Source organism: Panthera uncia (genome assembly GCF_023721935.1).
Source record: "Panthera uncia isolate 11264 chromosome C1 unlocalized genomic scaffold, Puncia_PCG_1.0 HiC_scaffold_4, whole genome shotgun sequence".
NCBI lineage: Eukaryota > Metazoa > Chordata > Mammalia > Carnivora > Felidae > Panthera > Panthera uncia.
Window position 1 is genome coordinate 52,058,792 of NW_026057585.1, and position 18,509 is coordinate 52,077,300.

General features: G+C 41.6%; 1 long non-coding RNA gene across 3 annotated transcripts; it reads left to right on the forward strand.

Annotated features, from left to right (window-relative positions):
- The first annotated feature begins 8 nt into the window (after positions 1–8).
- Positions 9–8,278, forward strand: LOC125913432 (uncharacterized). 3 transcript variants are annotated; one of them, XR_007455019.1, is made up of 3 exons: positions 9–440; positions 761–929; positions 5,017–8,278. It is a non-coding gene; the product is annotated as an uncharacterized LOC125913432 (long non-coding RNA). The 3 variants fall into 3 exon arrangements; XR_007455021.1 differs by having other exon boundaries at positions 859–929; XR_007455020.1 differs by having other exon boundaries at positions 9–371.
- Positions 8,279–18,509: the final 10,231 nt, after the last annotated feature.

The window sequence follows — 18,509 nt, forward strand, 5'->3', positions numbered from 1 at the left end:
GGGGGGGGGGGCGGCCTCGCCCCTGGGCATTTCCGCGGTTGTCCTCCGGCCCTCGCTGGGGTGCGTGGAGCGGCGCAGGTCGGGTGAGGGCGCGGGTGGCCCCGGACGCCCCGCTCCGGCCCCTCGGAGGGGAGCGGCGCGGAGGGGCGGGGCGGGGTGCGTGTGTAAATGTTGCGCACTCGCTTTTCCCCCACCCCCGCCTTCTTCTAGGGTGCTGGCGTGGGTTCCTCGCCGTCCGGCGGCGACTGTAAATAGAGCCTGGATGTTGTTTACATGAAGGATCCGGCGGGAGGAGTCTGCGAGGAGGAGGCGGAGGAGGAGGGAGGGAGGAGAGAGGAAGAACGGAGTCCCCGCGGCGGCGGCGGTCCGGGGTGAGGGGGAGCCCCGCGCGGCGTCCAGGGACCGGACGCTACCACGAGGCCGGGACGCTAGACCCTAGGGTAGGAGGGAGAATGGATGCGAGGCGGGGAGGGGGATGTCTGTCAGTGTGGCATTTTTAGCTTGCAACCTGCCACGCAGATTCTCCCGGGCTGGAGGGGAGGGGGTGTGCAGGGAGGGCGAGGAAGCCTCGATTTCTCGGTACGTTCTTTCTCCCATCTCCAGTCTTTTCCCGCTTCTCTCCGGGTTCACCTGTTTATTTCCATCAACCAGAGAGTGCAGTTTTTTAAGTAGGCATGGGAGGGTGTTTCTTTTATTAGAAACATTATTGGGGGGGGGGGTGCGTTGTTGTAATTTCTGCCGGTCCTGTTCGGTTTTCAAGAAGGGGGAAGGGACTTGGAGATCGCCTGCTCCTGGCCGCAACTGAACCCACGGCTTCTCCCTGCCTTCCCGGGCCAAGGAATCTTTTCCCTCACTCAGCTACCCGCATGCCAGCTGCCACCTTTTTGGAGAAGGACCACACCTGTGCTTATTCTCGCTTTGGAGGAGAGGTGAGCTGAAAAACCAGAGAATCCCGTGTTCCCCAGAGTTCTTAGCTAATCCCCCCTCCCAGGATTGACCAGAAAGTGCTTCTTTCACCTGCTGATTGCACTGGGCACATCCGTCTCCCTACCCAGGCAAGTTGTGGTTTACAGATGTGTTGAGATTTTCTCTCCCCTCTGGACCTGCACCCCACCAGCCAACTGCTGGCTTTAGATTGAGAGAGATGACCTCCTTCGGTCAGTGCTGTTATTTGTTCCCCACCAGGTAGTGTAATGGAATTGTCTGCTCTCTCCTCACAGCCCCTTTTTTTCTTTCCCTAAGAGCTTAGCCCAGAATCCGGCCTAAAGCAGCCTGTCTCTGGCTCCCTTTCCCTGGGCCCCACCCTGGCCCCTCTTGGTTCTTCAGAGCCAAACACGCCTCCCAAGCAGAAGACACACCCAGTCCCAAACCCAACCATTCCAAAAGGGAGGAGAAAGCAGTGGCAGAGAAGGGACCCAAGGGTCTCCTTTCAGTCTTGAATATCCCCACCAGCATTTTCCTCTCCAATCCTCCTAGATTTATAATAATCCGTTGATTCTTCTCACCAGCTGTCTCTCCTACCCTTCCTGCCTGTAGTCCTGTGATGGGTCCTTGGGAAGGTAGGGATGAAGAGTGGAGAAGCAGGTGGTCACCATTATTCCCCGGCATGAGGCATTTTCCTTCTCAGTCTTCGTTTTTGAGTAAAACATGTAAATATGTTTGCACGCTTATTTGAACTTGTTTTCTTGCTGGCTAAATAATAATTGGGACTCACAAGGAAGGGAAGGGAAAGGAAAGAGATGAGAAATGAACATCCCCCCCACTCCGCCACCAGGTTCTATCATATGAGCAGCCCCGAGCTGCTGAAGACCCTTCTGTAAAAGTCAACAGTTTCTCTTTCATGACATCACCACCTAAGCCCTTCCAACTTTAGCTTCAGAACAGGAAGAAGGCTCAAAATAGAACTATCTTAGGAATCCAGCTCCTTTAGAAGATCAACTTTTAAATCAGCCGCAGGAGCAACACTGAACTTTGACATAGGGAGGGAACTGTAGTATTTGTAATCGGTTCCTTTGGGGAAGAGTGGAGGGGATACTTACCATGCGTATTAAAAAAAAAAAAAAAAGCTTTTCTCAAGATAATTTGGATACCTAGACCAATGAATGATTAATAGGCTGGTTCGAGATTCTTTTACTGAATTATTCATATGTTTCGGTGTGTCAACAATAACAAGTACTTTTAAGAATGAATTAAAGTGGGGCTCCTAGAGTGTTCTCTAAAAGTCTGCTAGAGATCAAGGAGACTGTGGAGGCAGGCTAGGAGGGAGCATTTGAGGAAGATGAAGGATGTGAGGTTGCGTGCAGTGACAGCTGTCATGAGAGGCTCATCATAAACAATGACTAACTTTTGCGGGGGACAAACATCCTTGACAAAGAAGTAACCATGTCAGGATTTTCCACCTTTACCTTGGAACTGAACTGCGTATCTCTGAATGTCAGTGTCTCCATTCTTTCCCTGAATTGAGATGTGCCTTTCTCTCTGAGCGAAAAGTATTGTTCAGTCTCTGGGAAGGGCTGCTTGATAAGTGATCATCACTGAAGTATTGACAATTTAAGGATGAGTAGTGGGGCAGAGAATACTTGGCATTAAGTTGAGCATCTGGTGGGTGTCGTAGAAGGACTTGCTAGTTGGAGAGGTAACGTCTTCTAATCTGGTTCATGTTTTAAAAAATCGAGGAGACAGACAGGGTTGCCTGTAACTGCATTAATACAGTAGCCACTAGCTCCATATCCCTGTCAACCACCTGCAATCTGGCTGTGATAATGAACTGAATTTCAAATTCCAGTAAATTCTTAAAATTGATACTTGATTCAGTTATTGGAAAACTTAAATATGTTTGGAAACAACTTGTGCATATGCATCACCGTTTTAAACTGTAAAACATGAAATCTAAGTGTAGATTAAGTACTTCTGATGAAAATTTAGTGTTTAAATTGAGACGTGACGTAAGTATAAATTACATTCTCATTTTCAGAAACTTCCTACAAAGAAAGTAAAATAGCCATGGATAATTTTTACGTTGATTACATGTTCAAATGATACTATTTTGGATATTTCATTTAGAAATACATTGTTAAAGCTAATTTAACCTGTTTAAAAATTTTTTTTAAATATGGTTACTAAAATATTTAAAAATACATAATATGGTTTGCATTTTACTTTTCCTGGACAATACTGGCTTATAACATTGCTCCTTTTGGTCCATGGATTAATTTCAGAAGAGATGTCTGAATGAAATCTCTACTTCCCCTTGCTGTTTTCCATGTGGAAATTTGGGGACCCCAATAGTGAATTATTTTAGTACATAAGACCTAATAGTGAATGCTTTGCAGATTTCTAAGTGGGAGGCATGCCCTACTCAGGAAGGTCAATACAAGCATGCAGGGGACCAGAAAGGCTAGTGGGAGTGTCATGGTGAAATTTAGATACCACACACCTGGCTCTAGGTGCTGTTTTAAAAGATTCCTGTGCATACCAAACTCTATCAGAGAACAGTAAGTGACACAGTAACAATTGTGACACCTGGTGGCATTTTAGTGATACCACTCATTTGTTTTCTCTTACTCCTTCATTTACTTTCTCTCCTCCACCCCCTCATCCCCCCATCCTAGCTCCACTGGTGGTAATTGGGCCCACAAGGCTGCTGACCCCTTACGTCCGAAAAAAGTATAATGATGACCTAGATGGAGATAGTGCTGTCTTTGGTGGTTGGTTTTGTCTAATGAGATTCGCTAATGGCACTGGAAGGAACTTAGGAGCCATTCAAATAACAACCCCCTCCTCTAACAGATGACAGAAAGTCATGTACCTTGCTTGAGATCATACAGATAGAAGCTGGAATTAAACATACACTTTCGTTGATAATCTATTTAGAGAATCCTTAGGAAGTGATGAGGTTCAGTTAATCAAATACCTGTTGAGCTTGCACTTTGTGGAAAGGAGTGATTAGTGTCTTGAAGTGACATGAAGAAAACAATTTCTGACCTTAGGAACAATACTGCTGATTGGAAGAAATAATTATAAGCCGTGCCAAATTAAATTACAGTACAGGCATGCCTTAGTTTATGGTGCTTCAAAGATACTGTGGTTTTTACAAATTGAAGGTTTGTGGCAATCTTGTGTTGGGCAAGTCCGTTGGCACCGTTTTTCCAACAGCGTTTGCTCACTTTGTGTCTCTTATGTCACGTTTTGGTAATTCTCACAGTTTTTCCTTATTATATCTGTTAGGGTGATTAGTGAATATGACTTGCAGAAAGCTCAGACGATAGTCATTTTTTGGCAAAATGATTTATTTTTTTAATTTTTGAGAGAAAGACAGAGACAGAGCATGAGTGGGGGAGAGGCGGAGAGAGGGAGACACAGAATCTGAAGCAGGCTCCAGGCTCTGAGTTCTCAGCACAGAGCCTGATATGGGGCTTGAACCCACAAGCCGTGAGATCATGACCTGAGCCAAAGTCAGACGCTTAACTGACTGAACCACACAGGCGCCCCATTTTTTTGGCAAAGTACTTTTTAATTAAAGTATGTACATGGTTTCTTTAGACATAATGCCATCATACACTTTATAGGCTACTGCGTAGCCTAAACATAACCTTTCTGGGGGTGCCTGGGTGGCTCAGTTGGTTCAGTGACCAACATCGGCTCAGGTCATGATCTCGCGGTTTGTGCGTTTGAGTCCTGCGTTGGGCTCTGTGCTGACAGCTCAGAGCCTGGAGCCTACTTAAGATTCTATGTCTCCCCCTCTCTCTACCCCTCCCCTGCTCATGCTCTATGTCTCTCTGTCTCTCAATAATAAATAAACGTTACAAATTTTTTTTTAAAAAACATAACCTTGTGTACTGGGAAACCAAAAAATTCTTTTGACTCCTTTTGTTGGCGATACTTTAGTGTGGTGGTCTAGAACTGGACATGTAATGCCTCCAAGGTGTGCCCGTATAAGAAATAGTGTTTAATATTAATAATGAGTGCAGTACCACTGTGGCATATGTTACAAGTAGAAATGTGTTTATTTTACAGATGCAGGACTAAAAGCTCTGAGAATGGTGGACTCTGCAGAAAAGAGGAGTTTAATTGTGTTTCTGGAACGGCTCAGTGTTCTAGAACTTGAGGTCAGTGAAAGTCTTTGGTATTGCCCCTGTTAGCTGGCCCTTCAGGGAATTTCAAAATCTAAGACCCGGCATTTTTACATGGCAGTGCTGTAATAATGAGGAAGTTATAGATTAATTAGGGACAGGGTGTTTAGAGATGGTTAGCTTAGGTAGATCATTTTGAATAGTTATTTTAAAAAGATTTAATACAGAGGTGAAATCAGAATAAAACGGACTTGTGAGCGGACTCTAAAATCTAAACTCTGGGGAAAAAAATGGAATCTAGAGCAAAATCAGAAAGCAAAGTAACTGGAATAGACGGTTGGACTAAAAGTGTGTATGTGGAGTGTGTGTGTTGCGAGGAAAAGGCTAATGATAGAATTTATGGGATAATCCATTTATTTGTAAATTTTTAGTCTCCTGTAGCTTTTTTGGACTAAAATCCCCGTTAAAATAAATAAGAAAGCATGTTCTTTCTCTGTGTTATTGTGTACATACTTCTTTGATAGGTCTTTTCCTTGAGATGGATCTCTTGGGGTTATGTGGTAGGAGAGGACTTGGAGGTCAGTGCTGGAAGTGGGTAAAATATGACACTCCCTTTATAATGCCTCCCAGTTAATGCTTCTCTGTGAGAATCAGGGTGGACATTGCACAGGGCAGTGGTCCTTGACTTCTCTTTGCCTTTTTAGCCAGTTTCTTTTCTCCTTAAAAAAAAAAATACCTGTAATTCCCTCACTCTAGGTCTCCTAATAATCTCTAGCAGAAGTTAGTTTTTAAAAAGTGTTGATACAGCAGAGCTTTGCAGTGATACGCATGTGTACATTCCTGTACTTCTAACAAAGCAGTAATTGATATTTGAGCATTTTTTGTTGACAGTAAATTTTTATAACATCACAGTTGGGTCAGATATGCACATTTTATAACATTGAGTTGGATTTCGGTTTTCAAGTTGGGAAAAAAGTCACACTTTAGTAAAAGCCTGGTGGATTTAATTAAACAATCTTATTTAAACTATTGTGTTTGAAGTGTTTTGTAAATACTTGGCATTGTCAGCAGCTTATTTTATGGTGCCTCCAGTTATTTACTGAGATATTTAAAGGTTTAAAATCATATTTTCATTTTTGGTCTACAGGTAAGAGAGATGTGACATGTTCTTTGTGTGTTCATTTATACTCCCCAAGATTGATTGATTGATTTTGTTTATTTATTTTGAGAGAGAGTCTGAGTGGGGTAAGGGCAGCGAGAGAGAAGAGGGAGAGAATCCCATTCAGGCTCTGCACTGCCAGCTGCAGACCCGATGCAGGGCTTGAACTCACAAACGGTGAGATCATGACCTGGGACTGAAACCAATAGATGGTTAACTGACTGAACCTCCCAGCCGCCCCAGTACTCTGCAATATTTAAAAGCAAGTTCTTTACTATACCAGTTTGCCACAAGTACTTAATTTATTGATAATATTTGGTGCATGCATCATGAAGAAATTGTTCTCAGTTTGTATCATTTTTATCATAGAACTTTAAAATCAATTTGATCTCGGTAGGAAACATCACTATTTTGTTTCTTCTCTTACTTTGCAGTATAGTTTGGTATGTAGCATGAGTACCTGCAGTCACCTGTTTTAATATTAAAACAGTTCCATTTTTATAAGAAAAATCTCTTGAGAAAGAAATGTTTCAGATTTGATTTTTTAAAATGGACATTTATAAAGAATAATTTCCAAGAAGAAATAAGACTTTGCATCTCTGAAGTTTATTTATCAGTATTTATAAAATACAATAACCCATATTTTTCTTCCTTGAAACTGCTTTAGAATTATTCTGAGAGCATTAGTGTAAGTAACCACTCACAGTATGATGACAATTTGCTTTTTATCACTTGGTCTGTGAGGTGTTGTTTTTTTTGTTTGTGTGTGTATGTGTTTTATTTTTTGATCCCACTTTAGACAAAGTGAGAGAAAAATAAGAAAATATCTTTTATATAATGTGCCAGAAATGTTTAGTTATGTGGATTTTGGTCATGGCTAAATAAAGTGAATTTCAGCTTTGCAGTACAATACGAACTAAGTTCATCTTGGCGTACTTCACATTTAGATGTTCAGTTACATTAATACTGAACCTTGTGTAGAACAGTCTATTCACCACTAAGTATATCAAGGCTGCTTATTTGTTCCCATAACTTGTCCACCCTTCAGTGTCTCAGAGTAAGTACTCCTCTTTTCCGTACTGACAGAACTTGTATCCAGGAAATGTTAGGTGGTAATCTTCTTATCCTCTTTGACAGATCAGCTATCTAAAATTTTATTCTCAAGTAATCACAATATCTTTGTTCATGTAACAGATGTTTATAATTTGGGTGAAAATGTGCAGCTATTTCCAGGAACCTAAGGTTACGAGATCCAACTTTTTTTTTTAAGCTTCGTTGCCCTCTCGTGTTTCAACTCTGTATTACATCAGTTGGCTAAAACCTAGGCATTGTGACCTCCTTGAGTTTTAGATATTTAGAGAATGTTTTAATTTGTGTGAAGGTGGGTTATTTCATTGGATGCTACTTTTCTGAAGATAAGGTCAGTTTCATAGTGCATAAAGTCACTGTACTCCTGTTTTCTGCTTCTCATCTAAAGAATTGACTCATAACATCTGTCTTATTTGAAGTACAGTGCTAATATCTAATTTGCATATAATGAATCATTGAAACTGAGAAAATGCCTAATTGAAAACATAATTATTTTTCAAATATCTGTCGAGTTCCACTCATATTGAAATAACTTGAGATCTTATGACTGACATGGAAAAAAACCGAGTGGAATCATAGTTTTAATAAGTTGACAATCTAAAACCTGAATTCCAATTTCAGAATCTTTTTGTACTTTTTATTAAAAGTAAGAATCATCCCTCAAATGACTTCATGGTACAGCTCAAAGGTACAGATAATTTCAAAGCAAGTGATCTGTGTGTATGTTGATTTTTTTTTTTTTTAAATGCATTCCAGAGGTTGTCAGTGGTTCTTGCACCGCCATAAATGTAGAATTGACGTTAACTGTAGTGGAAAACACCCTGCAGGTGTGCTAAGTACATAATTGTCATCGGTGTCATCAATTTGAGTACGTCCTTGGAACTGAGAGTAAGAATAATCAAAGTCATTTTTTTTCTTTTTTGCTAACGTGCATTTCTCCTTAAAGCATAAAATCCCCACTAATTTCTGCGTTGTGATCTGAGATACTGAGAAAACTAAAACTCTGAAGCCAAAATTAAATGTTTTCAGAAATCCCTTTGTGTAAATTGTGTATCCAGTTGATGAGTTGAATGGCCAGGTTGGAGTAGAGAAAAAAAAACCCTGGGCTTGATCATTGGACATGGATTTGAGCCCAAGTTTATCATAACTTAGGGCATGATCTCAGTTAAATCACCTAACCGCTCAGGTTTTTATTTTTTATCTGTAAAATGGGCTAATGATATGTAATCTATTTCTAAAACCTTTTGTGATTATGAATAATTCATGGACAGCCCCATGTGAGTTGTTGTGAAAACCAAATGAGAATGCACATAGGAAATTATTAAATGTAAGACATATGAGAAGTATTATGGCTATGTTTGTGAGCACTTTGAGGACAAGGAGCATTTGCTGAACATCTAGAAGAGATCTTGGAACAGAGTAGTTCCTCACTAAGTATTTATTACATGGGTGATTGAGGTCAGAGAGAGAGAGTTGGCGAATCCATGCATGGAAGAGATAACACTGAAACAGCTGGGAAGCTTACTGCATATTTGATGTATTGTCAGAGTTGAAAGCTTAATCACATGGTTGCTCATCATTAATATGCATTCATCTTGTGTTCATCTTTCATTCTAATATGATTCAACTGGGCCTTTTACTATTTCAGTCTCACCACTTGCTGGGCCATGACCCTACTCTTTCTTTTGCTTCCCCACATCTCAAACCAGAAAGGGATCTTTTAGTTCTTCACTTCATGGGAGCCTTCGGAGGAAGTCGTGCAGCCACCCAGAAAGGATGGTGCTGGCCGACACCGTGACTGACAGGCTGCCCTGGCTCAGTTATCACAGTGCTGATGCTGTCCATTCTAAAGGTACAGTACTGTGATAACTGAAGGATGGCAGCCATCTTGCCTTCCATCAAAGGAGTCCCGTCGTGTCCAGGAAGGAAGACAGAAGATGAAACAGGCACATAAAACAGTGGCGGGGGACCTGGAAACCTGCTTACCCTATTCCTATATTGTATGTCTCCTGGAAAATAGGGTATGTTATTCCCTCTGTCTTTGCCTTGTTTTGTAACATGGTGGGGGATAAGTCGGAGTTGGGTAGTTGCTTCCATGGCAGGATGAAGACTGTTGCACTGAGTGGACATGTATTAAGACCTTTGGAACTTTTAAGATGCTGTTACTAGATGAATGCTTAGTGTGAATTAGTATTTCTGAAGTGGTATTCAGAGAAATTTTTGCCTTTTTTTTTTTTTTGAGATTTTATTTTCAAGTAATCTCTACACCTAGCATCAGGCTTGAACTCACAACCCTGAGATCAGGTCGCTTGCTCCACCCACTGAGCCAGCTAGGTGCTCCCCCTACCCTGCCTTTTTTTTTTCATTGCAAAAAGGTATTTTTATTAAAGCACAAAGACCAGACCCGTGGGCAGGAAGAGCTGCACTGGAATTGTGAGGAGCAATTGATTTGCTATTTTTATAAACATAAGAGGTAATCTAATTAGAATAGATAGATACTTGGCAATATTGGGTATTCATAATGAAATTCAACTTAAAACAGGGAGAGGAAAGCCCTACATGTTGAACAACATTGTTATATATATTTTTAAGTTTATTTGTTTGAGAGCACAAGTAGGGGAGGGGCAGAGAGAGAGAGGAAGAGAGAGAATCCCAAGCAGGCTCCATGCTGTCAGCGCAGAGCCCGATGGACGGCTTGATCCCACAAATCCTGACATGGTAATCAAGAAGTCAGATGCTTAATCTTGTTGCCCCTGAACAACACTGATATTATTGCATGAATAAAACTGTATCTTTGTGCTTAAGGAATGGGTAGGGACACATTCTGTTTCTTTCAGGAATAATTTAGAATTTAGTTCTAATTCAAAAACTGTTTGCTAAGTGTCTATGTTATTGTTGCTGTCACCTTTACGTGAAAATGTAATTTTATTTCTATCAAGAATTGAGGACGACTCTGCAGTGACATCTAAAACAAATTGATTTCAGGGATATAAGGCTATGAATACCAACCCAGCATCAGGATTGCATAAAACACTAAGACATTTAACAGAGCATGCATCTTTAGCCTGCATCCTACACTGAAGAGTGCTGTTTGGGATGGGGATCTTAGAGAAACCAGGGTTTCCTACATCCTTCAAGACCCTTTCGGAAGCTGTACACGTGGATCAGCAGCAGACAAGAGTCAAAGTGTGTGACTTTATTATGTGTTAGATCACAGTCTGCTGCAGGGCTCAGGTAATTTCATATAGCTCAGGTTCAGTCCATTAAACAGAGACCTCTTAACCTCTTCTGAGGTTCATGTCTGTATCTGGGAATCTGACCATCCTGTCAGATGACTGGTGGAGGAACCCAAAGCAGTGACCCACTCATACTCTTGGGCAAAGAGATGACTGAGCCTGCTGAGGTCAGGGTGTGCGTCCCACAGGGCGAGAGGAGCGAGGGAAGGAAGAGCTGTGTGTCACCTTTTAGTATATGGAGACCTTACCCGCTGATCAGCACAGCCCAGTTAATCTCTTGGGCCAAATGTATTTCAAGTCCTTAAAAAGGGGAACCGAAAAAAAAAAGGGGGGAACTGGAGTGCGAGTAGAGAGGCAAAGCCTTGCGTCCCCATCCAGAGAGGTTCAGTTTCACCCTTCATTGCATGGTCCTCAGATGTTCCTGGTCATTGCATTCCTTTGCTGGTTCACACAGTTCTCTTTAACCCCTCTTCCCTCCCAAAAGGGGACCGACCATTCCTAGGGTAACCCCTTGTACTGTACCTGCTTGGCCCTGAGTTGTTTTCTCCACAGCATTGACCACATTATGGCCCAGTACCTCCACATGTCATTATACATTCAGAATTTCTCTATAAACTGCATGTTAGACTATGTTTTTGATGAATTATAGGGAATGATGGCTCTGCCTAAACGTGTATTACACTATCAGTCCTAAAATTCCTTGGAGTTTCCTGCTTCCTTAAACAGGGAATTTCTGACAAACCTTGGAAGAACTTCTAATAAAGGAAAGTTTTGGGATTGGTGAATTCTCAAATAACTTGAAACATTCCTAATTTTTAGTGTTCTAGCAGGTGGAAAAAAGTGCCTCAGGGAGCGACGTGTTGTGCAATCATTGGCCTTGGTGGGGATTTCACCACCTTCTTTGATCTTCCTGTTTTCCCGTTACTAGTTTTATAAAAATTCAGGTTTTATACTTACCGGGCTCTGATGCCAGGATCCACACCCCTGCCTGTGGGATGCTGCAGAGCTGAGTTTTGGGTGTAGTTTGGACTGACCTCGGCACTTCTACAGACGGAGCTGTACTGGGTCCTGTTTCCTGTCAACAGGAAAGCCTCAGGCTTGGTCTGCGGCAAGAGCTCTGGAAGGCTTGCCTAGGCCTGGAAGCCTTTGGCGTCTTCAAGTCAGTTCATAGATGTAAGGTGTTCCAACAGGTTAAGTGAGGTGTGATGCAAGAAAATCTGATGGGGTTTTTCCACTGCCTTGATTAAAATCCACACAATGTGTTCGATTGGTGTATTTGTTGCGTTCCTCATTTAGGTATGTAAGAATGGAATTAAACATAGAAATACCCTATGATCGAGCAGTTCCAGTCCATTTCTGGTTATATACCCAAATGATGGGGTTCAAACAGCTATTTGTACACCCAAGTTCACAGCAGCATTTACTCACAATAGCCCAAAAGTAGAAGCAGTGATAGATGAATGGATAAAGAGAGGGGTGTATATGTACCATGGAATATTACTCAGCCTTAAAAATAGTGAAAATTAAGACACCTACTACAAAAGTGGGTGGACCCTGATGATAGCTAAGTGAAATGAGCTAGACACAAAAGAATAACTATTGTATGATTCCTTTGAGATGAGTCTCCTATAGTAGTCAAATTCCTAATGCCAGAAAGTGGAAAATTGTTGCCCAGGACTGGGGAGGGGGAAGGAATTCATATTTAATGGGTACAGAGTTATTAAGGAAGATGAAAAAATTGGGATGGATGGTGATGGCTGCACAATAGTGTGAATGTATTTCATGCCACAGAACTGCACACTTCAAGAGGGTTAAAGGGGGAAGTTTATGTCTGTTTTATCACCAAAATGGGAGGCATTTCAGGGTAAAAACACTGTTGCGGTCAATAATAGGAGTGAGTTGATCGCTTCCTTAGTCTTCAGTGTGAACAGTTTCAAATAAGCAGTTAAAATGTAATTTTCATGTCTTTTGCATTTAAACTTCTCTGAACTGTAGACTGTTAGACATATTTCCAAGGGTTTCTGACATAATTTAGCATAGTTCCATAATTTTGTAAAATATAAAGGAAATGAAACATAACGATGAATACTAAATCAAAATGGGAAAGGGGCCTCAACAGGCAGTGAGGTGATGGGACATCTCTTGCTGGATTTACTGGTGAAATCAGGGTGACTCACCAGATCTTTCCATTCTCCAGTGTTCTCATTTGCCCACCTCTGGAGCTGTGGTAAGATGACATCATACATACTTTATGTATAGGTATACTTTATATGTATATATGCACACACATATTTCACGTATTACATAGGTGTAATATGTATATGTAACATTACATGATATGTGTCAAGAATATATACACACATACACCTAGCTATGTGTACACGTGACCACTTTGATGACTAAAGGAACATTCAAGTGTGGCATAGTCTCAAAATTTAGAAATTCAAGGTCTGAAAAGAACAGCTATAGTATCCCTAAGTAAATCAATGTTTTAAGATTCCTAATTGGACTTGTGGCTCAAATATTACCAGCCTCATTAAAAGGAGTGTTCTGTAGCTTGCTATAGTTCATGAAAGAGTTCTGTTTGTTATTACATGTGTAAATTTGAAAATAAGTAAAAGCATAGAGACTAGAAATAGGCAGCAACAATCTTCTCTTAGGGACCATGCTTTATTAGCCATGGGTAAAAAATCTGCTTCATCACAAAGCTCTTAGTTGGGGTCATGCTTTGGAAATGAGATTGTAGTTGTAGGAACTGCCATGAGCTGCATGGAAATGCAGATCCCATGCAGTATTCTGCAGTGATCATACCACACAAAGTTGGAGCAGGGGTTGAGCTCTTGACCCTGCCACACAGCTTCTCTGAATAACCAGCCAATTAATGAGTGTGCCAGGAGTTTGTGCCATTATTAAACATTAATTTTTTCCAGATCAATTGCTTTTTGAGACAGCAAGGTTTCTGTTTCTGTGTTTCTGTGCTTCTTGTAGAGAAATTTTCCCCCTAAAAATTGCTTCCTTAAAACTGCATTCTGGGGCACCCAAGTCGCTCAGTCGGTTAAGCGTCCAACGTCAGCTCAGGACATGATCTCATGGTTGGTGAGTTTAAACCCCGCATCGGGCTCTGTGCTGACAGCTCAGAGCCTGGAGCCTGCTTTGGATTCTGTGTCTCTCTCTCTCTCTGCCCCTCCCCTGCTCACGCTCTGTCTCTCTCTCTCTCTCAGAAATAAACAAACATTAAAAAAAAAAAAAACAACTCTGCCTCCAGGGGCGTTTGGGTTTCTCAGGCGGCTAAGCATCTGACTCCTGATCTCAGCTCAGGTCATGATCTTGCGGGTTCATGGGTTTGAGCCCCACATTGGGCTCTGTGCTGATGACAGAGCCTGCTTGGGATTCTCTCCCCCTCTCTCTCTGCCTCTCCCATGCGCATGCTCTCTCCCCCTGTCTCAAAATAAATAAGTAAAACTTTTTAAAAACCTGCATTCATATTTACATAATCTATCCTTGTCGTATAGTTCATTCTCACCATTGCCTGTTCAAGTTAATCTTTCACCACACAAAATTGCATTAAGCATGAACAAGACTAAGGGACTCAAAACAAACAAAAAAACCAACCCACTTTTTTTTCTTCCATATCCAAAACATAGTGATTATGAAGATCCCCATTGACAGAGAATGTACCCAGAACATTCTCAGCTGGAGTTCTTTAAAATTGTTTGAAAGGGTTTTGTTTTGTAATACATGCCTCTGATGTAATATATGTTAAAACAGCTCACATTATAGAACTGGAGTAAAGCAGATTATATCTTTATGCGTTTGGACTATTACTGCGCTTGTACTTTCCATGAGCTTATGAGGAGATGGATAGTGATGTTTAAAAAAATGTGAAAGATGTAAAGAATGGTTCAATTTAGTGGGGAATTTGTTTTTCTGCTTTTTGTAAATGAAATTCCAGGTATGTTACTTAAACTCTCATTGCTTGATTTTTCCCCCTACTTTGAAAATGAGTACATTCAGACCGGGAATATCTTTGGGTTAGTCGGGGTAGCTGCCTAGAGCCCTTGGCTGGGACTTCTGAAGCTGTGTCTGGGCTCCATAGAAAGGAGTGCTGTACCCACCTATCCACATCTTCTGATGTCTGCCACGGGCACCAGACAGTGGAGTTGTGGTACATTTGCTCTCCCCTTTGTAGATAACATAGTTTTTACTCTGGAGGTTTAGATCCTCTGGGGAGGTGCCAATTCTCAAAGTTATATTAATAAAGACTAGATTTCTGGGAAACTGTGTCATTGGGAATATAGATGGCCTTTTTCTTATGGGGAGGGTATCAAGGAGTTTTAATTAAAATGTCTGCCAGTATAATGTCTAATCATAAATCTTTCTTCACCATTTTAGTATCACTCACTGCTATCTGTAAAAGAAAAAAAAAATCCTGGCTTACAATATTACTATTCTAATACCATAAAATTTGCCACTCTAGTAAATGCATTTTGGGTAATCTCTTGCATAATTTATGTATGTAGAATTTTGTTCAATTAGATCCAGTAGAAGAGGACTTCCTTTTTTCCTTTTTTTAATTGACAGGATTATTTGCTTGAGATGAGTCTGTGTTTGTGGAGCGTCCATGTACCCAGGCTCTCATTTCACCCTAATGCAAATCTTCAGAGAAGTGTGCTCCTTAATTCATAATTGAAGAACCTGAGGAGGCTCATAGGTAGTTCCTAAGCCACACAGCCAGCAAGTGGTAAGAGGGAGGGTATGATCCCAGAACAGGAAAAGTGTAGGAAATTAATGTAAGTTAATACAACCTTGCTCTTGAATGTTGATTAGGTGAGGTTTTGAAAAGGGGTTAGACCCAGCATAACTAGAAATGCTTTAAAACTTGCATGGCACTATACCTGCTCCCTTCCCCACTCCATTCTTGCCTTCTGATGCCCTTTCAAGCTGTGCAGCTGTAATTACCTTTTTAAAATGAAAATTTGATCATGGGAGCAAATAAAGCCCACTGATGGCTTTCTTTTCTCTTGGGACCAAGACTACTGTCCTTAACATACCTGGAGGTCCTGGACAATTTGGCTATCATCTACCTCTCTGATTTCATCTTTTGCACCCAGTTGACTGGACCATCCTTTGGGGAATGAAGTCTCTTTCTGGCTTCAGAAGTATTTTCTGCCTTGGCTACCCTTGCTTTTCACACCACCTGGTTGTTTCTTAGCCTCTGATTGAATATCCATTCCTCAGAGACCCCTTTCCTGATACCCCAACTAAGTCCAGTCTCCTGGCTGGCACTCTGTGTTTTTCCTCCAGAGCACTTGTCACAGTTCCTGTGTGTGTGTGTGTGTGTGTGTGTGTAATGTCTCCTTCGATTGAGTTCCTTGAGGGCAAGGGCCATGTGTGTGCCTGTTGCTGTGTCCACAGTGCCTGGCACAGGTCCTACAGTGTGGCTTGCTGTAGAAACCTAAGGTAGTGTGAGATGCTGAGTGGAGTCTTTCCTGTTTTCTAAGAAGAGGTGAGAAGAGCTCACAGCTAAAAACAAGGTGTTTAAAATCCCCACTTTTGACATTTAGGTCTTTAATCCATTTTGATTTTATGGTGTTAGAAAGTGGTCCGGTTTCATTCTTTTACTTGTAGCTATCCAGTTTTCCAACTAATAGAACATTGTAAAACTGCGCTAAAATATAAAAAATACATAAAATTCAGGCTTACCGAAAAAAAAAAAATCCCCACTTCTCTAAGGTCACAACTGCAGCTCTGTGGCCAGCATTTTCCTGCAGAGTGTTTTCAAAACGTGTATTTGAGCAGAACCAATTCTTGAATGGCCTTTAGCTTTCACACCCATGTAAAGTGGGCTAGAGGAGGGGGAGATGTCAACTTTCGGGGTAACCTTTCAGAAGATCATCTTTTGTCTGAAAATTGGTGAGCAGTTATCCCAGAAAGAGGTCCTCATGCTGAGACTGTGAAGCTAAGAGAAGGAATAGAGAGAGTGGAAAGAGGACAAATTTGGTAGGATGTGGGTGTGAGGTTTTTTGGACACCATGGTCTCAAGTGAATCCACAGAAAATGGCTTGGGACTTCGGCCTTTTGGGTGGTACCCAACAGGAGAGCACTCCCCACAACTCCTGAGAAGAACCCTGGTAGTGACTCTCAGCAGAGTCAACAGATGCGCCCCCCCCCCCCCCAAGAGCAAGCCAGGACATGGATAGTATCCCAAAGTGCAGGCATCTGACCAGTCGGAAAAACTAACCCCTGCCAGGTGGGGGGTTCACCTGGGAATCCCTTTTTGAACTTGATGAAGAGGCAAACCAGCATTCACGTGGAGCTTTTTGAAAAGATGTCATTTCTGCACAACCAGCTCTCAAATTTGCTGTGGATAGTCATGAAAGGAACCAACCATAAGAATAAGTTCAAGGAGAAGGTGAGGGATGCAGGTGAGAGATCACTCCTCCAGCATCCCATGCCCCTAGAGCTGCAAGACTTGCCTCTGCTGGAGAGAGACACAGAGCCTCGTATTGAATAGGAGATTAAAGTTACCAAGTGAAACACTTAGCAACTCAGACTGGGAGGTCAATTAGAGATGTTCTTACTACTCAAGAGGAAAGGGGAGGTTCTACAGAGCACAAAATTAGAAGTTACTAGAAATAACTTCATCTTTTATTCTTCGACAAAGTTGAAATTCACAAGTTAAAATTATTCATTAAAAGAATAAAAGGACTACAAAATATCCTTCCACATAGAAAGCTGCATGTCAGTTTTCTTTTCCTACTAAGTTTCTCACCTGCTGCCTCTAACATGTGAAAGAAGGGAAATACCAGTTCAGTCCTAACACTTCCAGCAGCCTGTTAACTCCCACTGTTGTCCCTTCTCCCTTCTCCAGAAAGAAGGTGGCCTTTTAGCCAGACCACAAAATCCAATAAGGAAATTTACCCATAATTGTCTCCCAGTACATTTACCTGAAGGAAGCTTGTATGAGGGCAGGTAGGAGTTATCCAGTGATGCCTCTAGGTTGTCATCCAGGGCTATGAGCCAAAGACACCCACATCTTTGACCATTTTTTTTTAAATTTTTATAATGTTTATTTTTGAGAGAGACGAAGTGTGAGTGGAGGTGGGGCAGAGAGAGAGGGAGACACAGAATCCAAAGCAGGCTCCAGGCTCTGAGCTGCCAGCACAGAGCCCTAAGCGGGGCTCGAACTTGCAAACCATGAAATCATGACCTGAGCGGGGCACCTGGGTGGCTCAGTCGGTTAAGCATCCGACTTCGGCTCAGGTCATGATCTCAAGGTCCATGAGTTTGAGCCCGGCGTCGGGGTCTGTGCTGACAGCTCAGAGCCTGGAGCCTGCTTCGGATTCTGTGTCTCCCTCTCTCTCTGACCTTCCCCCATTCATGCTCTGTCTCAAAAATAAATAAACATTAAAAAAAAAAAATCATGACCTGAGCCGAAATCAGACGGTTAACCGACTGAGCCATTGAGAACAGAATGGTCCTTGACCATTATTCTTTATGACCAATGGATTCACTTAATATCCCAGTGTAGGCAGGTGGGGGTTGGGTGGAATAGATAAAGGGGATTAAGGGTACATATATCTTGATGAACACTAAGAAATGTATGGAATTGTTGAATCGTTATGTTGTACATCTGAAATTACTATAACACTGTTAATTACCCTTGAATAAAAAAATTTTTTAAAGACTATCCTAATGTAGAATCAGTTGGCTTAAACAAAAACTTCTAGGTAATGTCAGTCTTACCCGGAAATCAAGTTGTAAATGACTGAGAGGAACCTATTTACTCATTAATCCCATCATCAAAGATAGAAACCCTAGAGATCATTTGCCGTAGCGTTTTTCAAGTAGTGGATTTGAAGTCAAATATGTCTTGACCAGCATTTTTTTGTTTTTTATTTTTAAATGTATATGTGTGTGTATGTGTGTGTGTGTATATATATATATATATAT